This window comes from Phalacrocorax aristotelis, chromosome 3 (assembly GCF_949628215.1).
Source record: "Phalacrocorax aristotelis chromosome 3, bGulAri2.1, whole genome shotgun sequence".
In the NCBI taxonomy this organism is placed as follows: Eukaryota; Metazoa; Chordata; class Aves; order Suliformes; family Phalacrocoracidae; genus Phalacrocorax; species Phalacrocorax aristotelis.
The window spans coordinates 83,097,969-83,113,781 of NC_134278.1; the positions used below are offsets into that span (position 1 = coordinate 83,097,969).

At 39.9% G+C, this 15,813-nt stretch overlaps 1 protein-coding gene across 4 annotated transcripts in view; it reads left to right on the forward strand.

Annotated features, from left to right (window-relative positions):
* Positions 1 to 15,813, forward strand: part of PLCB4 (phospholipase C beta 4) — a 207,506-nt gene that overhangs the window by 68,788 nt on the left and 122,905 nt on the right. For 3 of the 4 annotated variants that reach the window (XM_075088220.1, XM_075088222.1, XM_075088221.1), the window contains one exon: positions 4,495 to 4,562. The exons of the other annotated variant lie outside the window; for it this stretch is intronic. The gene's annotated coding sequence lies outside the window, so the exon portion shown is untranslated. The remainder of the gene's footprint in view (positions 1 to 4,494; positions 4,563 to 15,813) is intronic. 4 annotated transcript variants of the gene reach the window in all.

The following is a 15,813-nucleotide window of genomic DNA, read 5'->3' on the forward strand; positions in this document are numbered from 1 at the left end:
GGTGTGGCCTTGGGCCCACAGGATTAGTGTGGTGCCAGTGTCTACATAAAGTAGCTGTAGGAGAAAGACGTAAGCGTCTCCAGCTTGCTGTGGGCTTATGCAATTTAAATTCCTTCAGCAAAGCAGCGAACTTCAAACTGGGTTTGCTCAGATAATACTGGTAGCAGGTGGTTGGGCAAGTGAGTTTGCCCAGCTCACTGTGTATGTACAGGTGCTTATTGTGTTCAGGTGAGAAGGCTGCATGCAGGCAGATACCCTGAGGCTGCAGGTAAAATCAGTGTGACAGGAGACCAAGATAAAAGCAGAGCTTTTACTCTCTTCAGGAAGAGCCATCTCTCTGTACTCTTCAAAAGTAGTTTCCTTTATCCCAGTTGTAGAACCTCTGCTATAGTTTATTGGCATCGGTGCAAGTATCTCCGTTGACAAATGTGAATCCAGGATTTCCCACTAAGGATATAATGGTGGGCAGGTCATTGGCCGCAATACATACATACACCAGAGCCAACAGAAAATGCTTGCATCAAAAGAGAAGCAGCAAGTGCAAAGTCCAGCAAACAGTTAAGAGTTTTTAGTTCTCTGTTTTCCACGTCATGCTGTAAATGTAGCATGTTACTGTATGCTGATTCTTAAAATCTCTTCATTTTTGAATACTCACTTTCTTCCTCACATCCATTTGGACATGACTTTTACTGGTCCTGTTATGACCCTCTGTAGAAGTCAATGTTCCTTACATTTGTAAAGCAGCTTGAAATCACAGCCTTTAAATCCTTTAAAACATTAATCCCTAGTTCCAGCATTTTGTAAGATGCCAACTGCTGTTAACATGCTGCAATTAAAGCACACATAAGGTGGTGCTGAAGAAAAAAAGATGAACGTGTCTGGCGTGCATGAAACGGAAATATGAGGATGCAGGTCCATCCTGTGTTGCCCTGGTTATAAAGCTTTTTTAGCAGTTCCCTATCCCAGCTCAGTTTTCTTTCTCTCCTTATTCAACTGTCATTTACTATACCCTGAGCTGTGCTCTTGTATGTGTTTGTCAATCAAAACCTTAACCCTCATCAATGAACTGAGTGTAGAAGAAAAGAGAAAGAAAGAAAGGTAGGGTTTGGTTGGTTTTTTTTCCTCCTAAAATAATTTGTCTCACAAACAGCTGCACAGATGTAGCCATGTGAATAAGATAGCAGCAAAATGCCAGTTTACTTAGTTATGCACAAAAGGTGGTGGGAACCTTGTAAAATGTCTTTGCCACAGGGAAATTGTAGTGGTCAGCTTAGATTGCACCTGCTGAAGCAGCCTCCCTAAAATAAGTACCAGTGTTCCTTGTGTAGCTCCTGTGTTCTTTGTATAAGTAATATATATGTTTTGGAGGGCCATCAGAAGCAGCTCACACCTGCCTAATCCAGGTGTTTGAACTTGGATGGACAAACCCCTCACTTTCCCTACTTGCTACAGTGTGTTTAGGAATTTCTCTAAGATCATGGTTTCTACTAGGTGCCAAACTAGGCAGATCTGATCAACTTGATCTGGGCAGAAGTATTTTGCTGTTGTTAAACTATCAAGACTGCTTTTCTTCAAGAAAAGAAAACAGCACTGCTGTTCCCCTCTCCCCTCCTACCTTTGTACCCATCCAGCAGTGTTGTGAATGCTGGGTTTACTAATCTTCCAAGTGGTCTAGAAGTTCTTGTATTATGAAAGAAATCACTGCTCTGCCTGGAATTCTACTGCGGTGCTTCCAGTCATAAATTTTACATACTGAAGCATACTACTAGAAAGCATATAGCAGCTGACACTACACTGGGGACCAGAAAGATTTTGCATTGTTGGCTTTGGCAGTTCTTAGATCTAAACATTGCTCTGTTATTATTTTTATTGTGTTCTCTTATAGCAATTGAATGTTTGAGTTTTTAGAAAATGTTTGCTATTCCCTCCCTTTTGGGTTAGTTACCCTGGTCATACAGTAGCAGTGCCATTTATGTTTGAATAGGTTGTTAGCTGTGAGTCTAACCACTTTGTTGTTGTCTCTTTGTTGATCAAGTCTCCAGGAACAAAGTTCACTGAGTATATAGAGAGCTGCAGAGGCTTTGCAGTGGGAAGCAGGACATCTCAGCAGCAGCTGTGCATTCACTCATCATGGATTTTTTTTTCGTGACTTCAGCTTTAGGTTGGAGGTAGACAAGTAGACTCTGTGTAAGCCCTGCTCAGCAGGAATGAAAACATCCCTGGGTTATCAACACTGTTTCCAGCACAAATCCAAAACACAGCCCCACACTAGCTACTGTGAAGAAAATTAACTCTAGCCCAGCCAAAACCAGCACATAGAGTGATATCAGTTGTCTTTGCAGATCTTTTTATATATCATTAGTGTTCATTAGCCCTTACCTCTCAAAGTATTACTTATTCCTTTCCAGACATCAACAAACTTCTCATAAATAATGCATTTATTTTTAAGAGAACTCAGAAAATTGTACAAAATTCTCACGTGTGCTTCTATGAAAAATTTCAAATGGTATTAGCTTGTACTGTAGACTGCAGAGCATGAAGAATGTGAATGACCCATCAATATGGTTGTTAAATCAGGTTGAGTTTGTGTTTGCTTAGTGCTTGGCTGATCTTGGCACTTGGTTGACAGCAGGCTGGCTGGGATTTAATCTGCATTAGGCATGGGCAACGTTTGCTTATCGAAGGGCAGGAAAAAGAAGTGACAAGTCGTTTCAGCTCCTGCTAACATGGTATGACTGTCATATCAAGCTCTGCTCTTGTGGACTGTGTTTCGTGACTTAATAGGAAGGTAGGGTTTCATGACTTCATTTCCAGAATTGCTATTTAGTCCCCTTAAAGATTAGTTTTTTCTCTTATCTCACAGCTCCATCTACTGTTGGTGCACTTGCTTATATTCAGTCTCCATCTTCAGATTTCTCTTAAACTCACATGTAGAGCTAAAAGCTGTTTTCACCTTTCGTGCACTCTTACTGTTTGTTACCTCCTTTGTCCTGTTTGGGCTCCCCCAAATTCCTCTGCTTATTCACTCTTGGCCTTGATTTACTTCAAGTGCTGTGAGCACCACCATGACAATACTCCTGACTGACAATTTTTAGGTGTTATTCAGTTCTCTTTGGATCACAGACTGAAGACTGTATGAGGGGATTGCATGCCAGATGTTAAGCATCTGTTGGAAATAGCTGTTTATCTGTGCACACATCTGTTTTCCCAATTTCTTACTATGTCACATTTCTTTTACTGTAACAAACTTACCTTGATAAATGCAGTCTTACTTCAGTCATACCAATTCAAATGATTCCACAGTTTTTAGACAGTTCCTTTGATGGTGTCATTGTCCTGTTTGCTTCTCCCTCTCCTGGCTTCTTATACATCAGACACAGACTGCCCTTTTGTACTTTCAAGGCTCTTCATGATTACCAGTGGCTGTCAACTCTACTCTGTTTCTCTCAGTAATAAGAAATGTACTCTTACTTCTGATCAGTCCAGGACTCAAGCCTTTCCTGTTTGTGGTTTTTTTTTTTTTTTTTCCCCATTCTCAAGACCTCTGTACTCTAATTTTTGTGGCCTCTTGCAGCAAAAAATACCGCTATAACATCTGACAAGCTGCCTCGTTACCCTTCTTTGGCTCCTCATCTAAATTAGTCTATTTTCTATAAACAAATGACTGAGATTCTTGTACAGGAAGTATTACCTCGTAATTTCCAAGGCCCCTCATACCCTTCCAGTTTATCTATGTGTATCTTTGACAACTTTTTCCATGAGCTGTTTGGGACATAGAATATCTTTGGTTCTGTTTTGGTATAACGCCAGACAAAATAGTGTGTGGCCTAGGATTGCAGCACTGAGATGGTGAGGAAATAAAGATGGTGCTAACGTGCCCTTGCTAAATATTTCAGTTGCAATAACTTATGGGTGAGACTTGGCCACATGGCAGGCAGGATGCTTAGAAACTTCCGGGACGGATGTGCAGGAGGATCTTTGTCCTCATAATTTGCAATGTTCATGCCCTACTCCTGTGTTACTAGTCCCATGTTACTGGAGCTTCTCTGTTACTCGTTCTGAAGCAAAATCTTTCCAACTTCATGTTGCTCATCCAAGGAAGACATGAAACAAAAACAATTAAAATCAGCTAGCATTTATTCCAGGAAGATATAAATGTGGCAGCACTGTTCAGCTGCTCCTTTGTGATGATTAATAATCATTCAGGATGCTTTATGAACATTAAAAACTGTCGTGGCATGGTGCAGTGGGGAATGGTGCACTTCATCCAGAGCTTCCAACACTACCAGCCACGATTTATCATCTTCTGTGCAAGGTTATATAGCAAAATGTTGCCCATGAAAGACTTAACAGTGATGTAACCAAGTCCTGTTCTGAAGTGTTCATCTTGATACTGTACTTTTGTGGACTGTGGGTGGGGTGTTTATGCCAGTAGAGAGATACAGCAGATAACACCATGTTCTATACTGATCATCTTGTTTTATTGCTCCACAGAAGGAAGAGTTTCCTAGCACATCAGTCTAATTAGACCACTCTTTATCCATCCAGTCCAGAACTGCTTTGTAAGTTGCTTGCTTATAAATTAGAAATTATAGTTAAGTAAAATTTGCAGATGTGGTGCTAATGGATTCTGTCCCTCTCTCAATGTATCAGTTTAAACTTCCTGTCCACTATTGTATGACTCTGAATCAGGGTTGGGTTTTTTTTGTGTGTATATATATATGTGTATGACTTGGCCTTCACATCTATTATCCTGTAATTAGTAAAATGAAACTGATTAAGAATATGAGGACAAAGAGGCTGTTACTTTGGCACATAATTGCTAGGTCTTACATGTTTCACAGCAGTATTGGCTTATAATATTTTGAAATCTCAGCCTGCCACCATCTTCTGCTGGTTTCTGTGGAGATGTCAGACTGTGAACCTCATGAGGACACAATTTTGCTCTTACAGAACAAAAGAAAACACACATGCTTTCTTTGCATTGTGGCGTAATCGCTGCTGGAGTAGCATATGTATTACAGAAACAGGAACACCTTGCTGATGTTGGAAGTAAGGTCAGAGAGCTGGTAGTGTCACTGAAATCTTTGTGATCTGATTCCATAGCTTAAGATAGCCAAGACCCAAAAGAGACCATGTTATTAACTGAGGAGGCAGCTTGGGGAGCAGTGGGGAGCAACTGTAGCATGTGGGGCGTAGGTTGTTGCCACTGGAAAACCAGTGACTGGTAAATTCCGAGATAGCTATTAGTAGCATTATGTCCACAATAAAAGCCTGCTAGGTTTGTGAGGGAATAGTCAGGGGTCAATGACGTGTGGGTGACCAGCTTGTGAAGGACAACCTGATGAAGCAGCAGATAGAAACACACTTGGTTATAGCAGGGCTGCCTAGGCAGCTATTAGGATTCCAGAAGCACTCCCAGTCTGCAGCTTAAAAAAAAAACCGTAACATAGCTTTTGCACTTGTCTAACTCTTGTTTGGCAATTACTAACCTCAGTAATTTTCATGACAAAACCAAGCCAACAAAAAGGTCAGCCAAATGTTCCATCTAGTTCTTGTTCTCACCAAATGGGAGACATCTTCATGATTGATTTTTGTACTCTGTTGCCATGCATGAGTGTCATGCAACACTGGTAACAAATGAAACTGTGAGGTGCAAAGCCTGCAGACTAGTAAGAAATATTGGATTAGCAGCCTACATTTAGAAGTACTTTTTATTCCAGCCAGAAAATCCAAGATTTCAAGCCCAAAGAAAAGTAACTATTCCTCCAGACATTTCCTTGTGGTGCACCTGCATGTCTTGCTCCTTAATGCTTATCTGTGTGTTATGAGAGCCCAGTGCTGTGGTCTCTAATCAATCTGTTAAGTCCTCCTGGAGAAAATAGGATGAGGTTCAGTGATAAACTACTGCATAGCAGTTAATATGGAGTGGTCAGTCTGCCTTAAGTGCTCTCATCTGCTGGGCAAGTGTCACCACTGCCTCTCGATCACCCAAGTGAATCTCATGGAGGACAACGGAGAATGTTTCAATCTTTTTCTCTGCAATTGGTGCTGTGCAGAAAAGTCTACACATACACAGCATTGAGGGAAAAGGGAGTACCATCTGGTACAGGCATTACCTGGAATTGCATTTTTTACCCATAAAATAGTTTTAGTCTAGGCCAAACAATTCAGCATCTCATATCCCCAGCTCCATATTCTCCATGGATATACAAGAGTATCGCTCTATTTGGTTTTCTCCTTTGCCATTACATGTGACTCAAGTGTCACTGATAATACTTAATCTGTTTGTTACTATTAAAGCCTGAATCAGTGATTAGAACAGTTGAAAAATATTACCATTTTCCTGGAAATACAGCTAGGGCTAAGCAGTACTTACTAATACAAACTAGAGAAATTGTGGGTGGATGTTGTATTCCCAAGCGGTGAAATAGTTGACAACAGCACGGCAGCTGACAAACAGCAACAGAGTCTTTTTTGGCATTCATATGAGGCCAAAGAGAATACATGCTGTTCAGGAATCAAGTGGATAATGAAGTATTTGGCTATAGTAGAACAACAATATCCAGGCTGTCCTGGAGTGCAGAAAAATGTTTGTATTGTTACTGAGCTGCAGTGGTTGTTTGGTGCAAATGGATGCACGTGTGTGTATGTATATCCTAAATGAAAATGTGTCTCCAATTATTTAAACTTCAAAATACCGAAAATGATTAGGTTACATTTGAACTTACTTTTAAATTAAAGTGCTCTTTAAGAATGATAAGTGTTTACTTAAAACCAAAACAAACTTCAGCGTCGGAGTCTAGTGCTAAACCTCTGACAAGATTATGTGACCCCAAAAGGCTCATCTTAATCAACTGCATTTGCATCCTGTAATTAAGCCTTATGATAGCCTTGCTGGCTTTGAATATTTTGTGTAGCTTGGAAGCCTGTTTGGACCTTTCTCGGAGTCAACTAGGTTTTTCACAGTAATCCTGAAAGTAAAAACCTGTACATGAGGACCTTGAAATAACAGGTATTAGAGAACTTTCTTTTATTTTAGTTAAATACACAGGATTGCACAGTGGATGAGATCTGTTTAGCACAGCAGCTTGCTGGAAATACTAGGCATGAGAGCTCATATTCAATAAGCAATTTTTAAAAAATGCAGAATTTGTTTAAAACACTTTGGCTCTTGTTGTGTCTGGTGCTTCTTGTATAATAAAATAACACAGTGACTTTACAGCAATTAACAAACTCCTTGTTTTGATACACCCTTGGTGCTTCAGTGTGAGTTGCCTAGCAATGTCAGGCTGCTGATAAAGCCAGAGCTTTTGCCTCGCAAGGGTACATATATTACCTTTCTGTCAGGTGTCACCACTTCTGCTCCTCAATCTTTCCTAAACGCTTGGATGTTCAGTTGTCTTTTGTGGATTTTTTTTCTTTTCTTTTTTTTGTCTCCTTGCTGCTTCTGTTTGTTACAGTTAATTGTTGTAAGACCAGGATGAGACACTGTGGTGAGGATGAGTAACAAAAGGAGCCAGGATATGTTGTTTGTTACAAAAACTTGAGTACCCCTTTTGTGAAATTTAACATTAGTTGCTACAAAAAAAAATACTTGCCCTTTCTTTCTGTTTTTCAAGTATGTCATACCTTGATGCTCTCTGCTACAGGCAGTGTTTTGTATTCTGTTTGCTGAGCTGGTGAAGTCTAAATGTTTCATAAAAGCCTCTTTGGGAGAAGGAACCAAGCAATTTCTCCTTCATGCTAGCAGCAGGGTTATAAGGCTTCATAACTTCTTACTCTCAGAGGTAGGAGCCAGAGAAAAGGGAGGTGGGCCAGACTTGCAGAATTGGGGTGGGGGTGGAGGTGGGGGAACCACAAGCAGCAATTTATTGCTCTAGTTCTAATCTAATTTACTGAGTCACTCTTCTGCTTGAAAGGTTTTGTATTCTCGTGTTGCACTGTGGTTCTGTAGTTTCGAGGCCATCATAAAAATGAAGGGAGGCCTGGAGGAAAAGATATAGGCATAGGCAGCAATCCCACTGCTGTCTCTCCTTGGATGTCTGTGCCTGGGTTCCGAGGGTGGAATTTTAGTCAGAGTTAGCAGATTAGGTTATGTATCTGTTAGTTTGGTTTCCCGTTATTTAGAGCTTGTTCTTATGAATTTAAGTTGATTATACAAACTCATGAAAGGAAAACTCATCAAGAAAACCATTTAACACAAAAATACTGCTCAGAAAATTCTGACCAAAATGTAGTTACGTGCTTGGTCTGATTAGGTATTGCCTCATGGCCACCATTGGTGGTAGGATCTTTGGTCAGGCCTTGTATGATCATTGTGTTATTGGATGGATACAAGTTAAAAGCCAGTGTTTTGTTGCTGCTTTTCTTTTCCAGGCAAAAATCAAAACTGCACAGGTGACATCACAATGTTAGCAAGTGTAAGGCACAGCATATACCAAACTGCAAGGAACAACCTGAGGGAGCAAAAGACATTGCTGTCTAGCATTTGCTTTCCTCTCATATTAGACAAGCTCTGTTTGCTGCCATCCTGTTGACTCAATCCCTGTAATCAGTAGTGAGCACAAAAACGGGAGTGTGTTTGGTTCTTCCACAGTGAGAAAGGGGTGAGAGCCTGCTGTGCCCCCTAAAGATGCATGCTTGTAAAACTAGCGTCACTCAGTCTTTAGGTTTTGATGAATTCCCTCCTCTTCCCCAGCACTTCAGTAATAAGGATGCCACCATGCAGCTGCCTTGTTATTTCTTGTTGTTAGTTAGAGAAGGACCAAAATCAGAGGAGTATGTGGCTTTGAACACTTCAGTTACTGGCTGAAGGTCCCAGTCCAACATCTGATGAGCAAGATGCATGCCTCTCACCCTCTTTTTCCTTTCCTTCACAAAAAAGTAGGTACGCAAAGGGCCTGACACTTAAGAAGCATGCAGAGGTCTTCTTGATGATTAACTGAGGCTTGTCTAGAGACCAGTGCTAGCAAAGACTATATCTGGCCATTCAAAGACATAGAGTCAAGACCTGTGTTCTCTCAAGTTGGTTTTCAGGGGCATGTTTGTATCCCCTTATGAATTGATGTGGACTTTTTGTACAGACACCGTAGGTCTCTCATGTTTAGCTTAGCAGTTTACTCATTAACCAATGAACTCATAAATTCAACGTAGACGTTAAAAGTACCAGTAAGTCATCTACCAAGTTCAGCTAGTTGTGCATAGTGTGCATCTACATGCTGCCGAGATAAAAAAGCAATTAAACAAAAAACCCCAGACATGACAGTGTACCTCGTGTGTTATTAGCAATCAGCAGTGTTACTCAAGTTAGCAAGCCTGTTAACAACTTGGTATTAAGATATTTGTCTTTTACAATATTACCATAGTATCTTAAAAAAAACCGCAGCCATACAGAGAGCCCCAGGACTTCACTGGGTTTGAAAGTGGGCAAATAGCCTACAAAAGAAGTTTTCTGCCCAGAACAGAAATAAACCGTGATCAGGGAATGACTTGTAAGAGTTAAAATTGGGAAGGTCAGGGCTAAAGAAGTAAGGTAGGAGTGTTTTTCTGGAAATGTCTAATTACTTGCAGCTGTGAGAAGAGGTAACTTTTAGGACTGCTGAAAATTAATTGAAATAAATACAAATCTTTATACACTATTTTAAGTTTCTTCCTTTGTTTTCTTTTGCCTGTCCATCTTTGCTTTTTTTCTTGCATGTGTCTCAGAAAAATTTATATGCAATTTATGTTAATTATCCCAGGAAATTCATAACAATGATTGAATTACATTCAAGAAAGCACTTATGCAAGTCTGAAATCTCCTTTTTACAGTTTTCTTTCTCAATTTTGGTCTATAAGAAGTCTAATTTATGTATGTATAACATACTATTCATTTGTATACACCCAGGCAGTGTATTTTCCTTGTAGAAACAATTTGTGTACATGGCTTCTTGCCAAGAAAACAGCTTTCCTGACATTTAGTATATCTCTGTGGCTCAGTCTGTCAGTTTAACTGACACAACTCATTTGCAGAGGACCTGTTTGCTGCGCAGAACACCTCTGAGTAACTGCCTTGACCCATGTGCTGGGATGTTAGTCATGGAGGGTGGCTGTGTTGGTATGGAGAAGGAGAAAGAGAAACCCAACATGACCTGTCTGGTTGCACTCCACTCTAAAATGGGCATTTCCCTGATCAAGGCCAAAACTAAATTTTAATAAATACCTTTAGAAAGGTCTCTTTGCATTGACCTTCTCCCTTCTTGTAAGGGAAAAATGCTGTGCAGAGATACAGCAGATTTTTTTTTAGACACATCTTTTGGGTTTTTCCTTACCTAATTCTAGAGTAAGATGTAGGCTTGGAAGTCTTTGACTCTCTGTATCTTAGCTTCAACTGGAAAAATAATTCACCTTAGGTATGTTCTGATTGTTAGAAATGAAAGCTTCATTTTGTAGTGGCTGCAGGAATTGTAATTCTTCGGGTCTGCTAACTGGTAAAAAGGTCCAGGCAAAAAATATGAGGTACAAGATCTTTTGCTGGACTACTTTCAAGTTGATCTGGGATGATAAAACCTATTTCAGGCCAACAGTCATTCTAAGGTTTCCATGGAGATTAATGTTGTTAGAGGAGCAACATCTGAGTGCAGTTTGCTAGAAAACAAGGCTATAATGTTATAGTGGAGAAGTCTTTGCATTTTTTGTGAACTCAGAGTAGTGCAGCACATTTTCTGAGTGGATTGCAATTTGCTTTTGATTTGTGCTGAACATGAGCTAAAGTAATGCTTTTGCAGTGTGGTGGTTTCCCTGCAGTTTACCTCTGTGATGATTTCGGTACCATCTCATATACTATCTGTTTTGGCTTCGATTGCTGTTGTCTTTACTTGCATATTTTGTGTATTCTCATATTACTGTATTAAAGTCTCTGCATTTTCTGTCTGCACTGAATTGCCTTGCCTTAAGGGTGATGCCCAGGTTTCCCTGTGAGTATATTTGCAATGCATGAGCATCAAAATTAGAGTAAGTTACAGCTCCGCTGAGTTTTCTGAAACTTAGGAGCTGCCACGAAGGATGGTAGGCATAAGAGAGGGGAGAAGTGGCAAAGTGAGAAAATATGGAAGTTTAACAGAGGCATGATTTAAAGAAAAAAATTGATCCTTAAGAATGTGGAAAGGGTTACCATTGCGTGCAGTTTTATAAAGATTAAAATGCCACTTTGCTGTGGAAAGATTACTGACCAAGGAACCGAATGCTTTAGAATCAGTACTGAAGGCACAGCATTTTTGCATGGGATTTTTGCAAAGGGGGGAGGGATTAGATCTGAAGGTGCCTCGATGCCACTGAAATTTTGTAGCTGTTCAGCAATTCCTGAATGGGAAGCAGGGTCTGCAAAAAGCGCTGGTTTCCTATTACTACCTAGGGGTTGTTTTTTCCTTAGTTCCACAACTGCAGTTTTCCTATGCATTATTTGAGGGATTCTTGTAAAGTTAAGTTTACCAAAACAAAAGTCAAGAAGCAGTACATAAATTTGGCCAATTTTTCGTGTCTGATCAGAAAATTGGGGGGGGGGAAGTTGTGTGTTCAAAATAAGAAATATGGGGGAGAAAAAGTCTTAAGATTTTATGCTTACGTTGAATTCAGTTTTTTTACTAAGCCATTTGTTGCTTCTACAGCACTGCCTATACATAGGTGCTTGTGCATACAGGCGTGTGTACTGAAGAACAGTCAGGATAACAGAAATGGTGGTAAACAATGTCAAGCCTCTGCTTTGCATGTTTTTCTCAGAAGATTATTAAACAGAGAACAGTATTTTCTGGAGCATCTACTCTTCTTCAGTCACCATGCTTGGCTCATGTTCCTTAACTGTAACAGAAACATCTTTTGTGTAGAGGGAAGCACCAGACTATGCAAACTTGCTTGTGTGACTTGCACAAATTATCAAAATGTACTCATATTTTAGATAATTTATTTTTAGAAAGTGAAGTGGCAAAGCCCCAATGAGCTCAGATCCTTTTGTGTCTGAGTTCCACAGAAAAGGAATTACTTTTTTCCCTTAAGCCAGTTTCTAAATTCCTGAAATGCAAAGCTTATGCAGCAAGAGAATGGGCTATTCTTGTACAAACCAACTGACAGTTTCTCCTGAAAATCGGTACGAGTTAATACATTCCACATGTTCTCTGCCCCAGTTTTCCAAATAGATTATTTTGAAAAGCTAAGTAAGCCTATCTTTATTTTGCAGGAAATGTTTGGTGCCATTAGGCAGCAATGCTGTTGAAAAGAACAAAGCTGGAACAGCTTTTGATAATGTCCTCTGAGAAATGGCCAATTGCGATACAAGTGATATGAACAGGACTGTTTGTTCTCACTGGGTGCTGGACACTGAAAATTCACCCACTTCTCTCATGAGCCTAAAAAGGAGTGCAATTCTTTTGAAGTCTTAAACATTGAGCCATTTTGAAAATCTGTCCCTGTATGTGCAATGCAAAGAATGCTATATGACTGTTTTACAGTGATGCAGTGATACATGTCTGACCATCATCTGGAGGGCTGAAGCTTTTGTGTTTTACTTGATTTAAAAAAAGGGGAAAATCTGTTACGGGATTATGTCCTATGGAGCAATACAGTCTTCTTGCAGGCCTGGGCGTAGTGGGTTAGCGAGTTTCATGCTTGGATAGTGGGCGTTATCTTGATGATGTGGGAAGTGAAGCCTGGGTGAAACAGCTACAGGCTGCAGTATTGTTCATGTTACTTTCTGTGAGGATTAAGTTTTAATTAAATGTTCTGTAGTCCGTAACAGTGTTGGAGCACCTTTGTGTTTGTTAAATGGACAGAGGAAGTGCAGAGTAGAGGAAAGTTATGGAGAAAGAATATTGTTCTATATGTTTTTAAGCACGTTCCTTCTGGAGAATAATTGTTAATGTCTACTGAGTCATGCAGATGGTTGCATAATTGATGTCTACATGCAAGTACCCACCCATCCTTCTCAATTTCTCCCTTCAAACAATGCTTTTTGACTCAGTTCTGTTACTAGCATACTATGTTTGGCAATATTTTGGCATGGTGAGTTTACTTGACAAAATACAAAGCTTACTTAAACAAATATAAAGTAATGGCCTGATAAATACAGAGATAGGAGTCACTAAGTTTACAGCAGAGCATACCATCTTTTTTTAACATTGCTGGTTCTTCGATATTTTGCTATTGTTAAAAAAAAAAAAAAACAAACCACAAACACAAAACAGATGTATGTTATCTCCTTAACTTCCCCTGACCTGTCACTTTTTTCTCTTCTCTTTGCCCATCGTGCCAGCAGCTTTGGCAATGACGAAGCCTGTTGTAGGTTCTGACCTCCATACCTGTACAGGTGTAGAGGCACCACACCTACTGGTACAGACTCTTCTTGGCCAGATAAAGAAGAGGGGGAACCCTCTGCCTAGGCCACATTTCAGGAAATCCTTTAATGTTTCCTGTTGTTGTTTTTAAAAACTGATTTCCCTTTCCACCAAAAGCAAGAGGGAGTTTATTTTGTACAGTAACCTCACAAAACTGGTACTGTTTTGTACCAGAAAGGTAGATGCATAAAGCACAAACTAAAAAGGAACATCAGACCATTTGCCTTAAACTGTAGCCATGTTGGACCTTGGTTGGCAGGAGCAAGGAGGGCCTCTAGTTGTAGAGGAATGAGAGCTAGGACTTCTTGTGTTGGATGTCTCGCATGGACAGTCTGCAGTATACAGCTCATAATTTCAGTTTTTCAGTTTAGAGGCATGAATGTTATGCCCTTCAAGTGCAGCATTTATACATGGAAGTGGACATTTTTAAGTACACACTCTGCAGATAGCTGCATGGCTGACTACTTGTTTATCTCAGCAGGAATGTCTGCATGCAGAGTTCTGCAGGTGCAGCCAGCATGCAAAGGTTTTTCCCATGATCTTTAGCCATCCTGTCATTTTAGAACAGTGCGCTGTACGTTGATATCTGATGCTCTGAGGCTTTTTAATCAACTTTACTATGCCACCATAATACTGTTTGTTTGCTGCAGGGGTGTTTGCTTTTAGGGTCAAGTAATTCACTTAGTGGAAGATTTTTGTATTGCCTACATCACGAAGAATAGCAAACAGTAAAAAGCTAGCAGTTCTTTACATATTCTTAAGAAAAGAAGCATTTTAATTAAATATTGTTTGATTTGTGTTTTGATGTAGTAGCATAAAACCCCCTGATATGTCTGTATGTCCTTCAGTTTATAAAAATGAGGGTTTGGTTCTGCATGGGGAAAAAAAAAACACCTGAAGTTAGTAAAAATTACCTCTTATTTGTTCCATATTAAGAGCCTTGAAGGTGCTCTAAAGTATGCAGGGAGAAGAGTTTCTGGCTCCTTCAGTTTGTACTCAATAAGGTGGTAGTACTGAGTCTGTGATGTCAATTGTCCATAGAAAATCATCCAAGTTTGACAAATTTATAGACTTTAAAAGGGTGTTCCTTGTATACTCAGAATTTTACACCTAAATTGTCCAAAGATTTTGAATCCGTCCCCGTGTCCGTCCGTCCCCCCATCCTCATAGTGTGAATGTTGAGGTAGGAAAACATTAACTGGCTATTTCTGCTGTAGAACTGCAGCATAAGCAGAGTTGCCTGGGCTTGGTACAGGAGCTGCAGTCAAATGGGAGATTGAACCAGTGTTTGAACTGAATCTTGGTAGGTATTGCCTGTGCGAGGAGCTTCCCTGCCTAATAAATAAGTTTTAAATACCTCACCAACAGTCAAATATGAAGGGGGTGGGGGGGGAAATTGGAATAAATGGTGGAGTCAGAATTTGGAGGACATGAGCAATTTGTATTTGGAGCAAGGAGACAAGGGATGAAGGAAGTATCATGATAAAGGAGAGAAAGAAACAAGATGGGTGTATGAATTTGGAAAGGAGACAAAGTGGCTTGAATAATACCAGAGGAACTCACCAGTTCAGCAAAACAGGGAGTCTGTGAAGAGCTGGGGGATGTCTGAACAGAGGAGACAAGTGGAAGGGGGAGACGTTTTGGGGTGTGTGTGGAAGGTGCAGACAGGGCACCAGGGTTTATACATACAGAGCCTGGGAATAGGAGAGGAGAGCTGCCTTACCTAGTCATGTTTGGTAATAATGAGTGAACATTAGTTTCTATCAAGTTGGAATTGTGATTTATCATAGAAAAAATCCCAGCAGTTAAACCAGTACACTCTTCTTTGTCTCTGCTATAGCTGTTCTGTAGAGTTGCCTTCATCCTAGGGACTGAGAGGTGTGGCTGTAAATGTTGTCAGAAAGATCGGGGCAAAAAAAGCTCAAATATAACCTGCATTTAGTTTCAACTTTGCTATTTCTGCTTCAGTTCTAAAAATACGGCTTCCATGTCCAAAGCTTGTCTGTTTTCTTTTCAGCTATTCTCAGTTAAAGTTACTGGGTAATATCTGTAAACTTCATGTCACCTAGAGTGCTGTACTAGCTTCATCAGTGTACCTCATGTGGATAACTTGAAACCTTAATAACTGGTAGAAATATATTGCACTTTTTTCCTTCTGCAATGTAAGTTTATTTTTACTTCTTTAAAATCAATGTGTAGACTTCTCTTTTTTTTGAAGTCTATGAGAAAACAGTGAAAAAAAACCCAGCAGGGCCACATGAGGGAATTCCATATTTATTTTTGGCATTTAATTTCCATGAAGAGGAGGGTCCTGTTGATGCAGAACATCTTTTTTTTTTTTTTTTCCCCCCAACTTGCAAGTGTTATGGAAGCATTAAAAGTTAGTTCCTTGTTGTCAAGATTCCGAAATAGATGTTTGCTTATTAGATGAGGTGTAATATTTGTG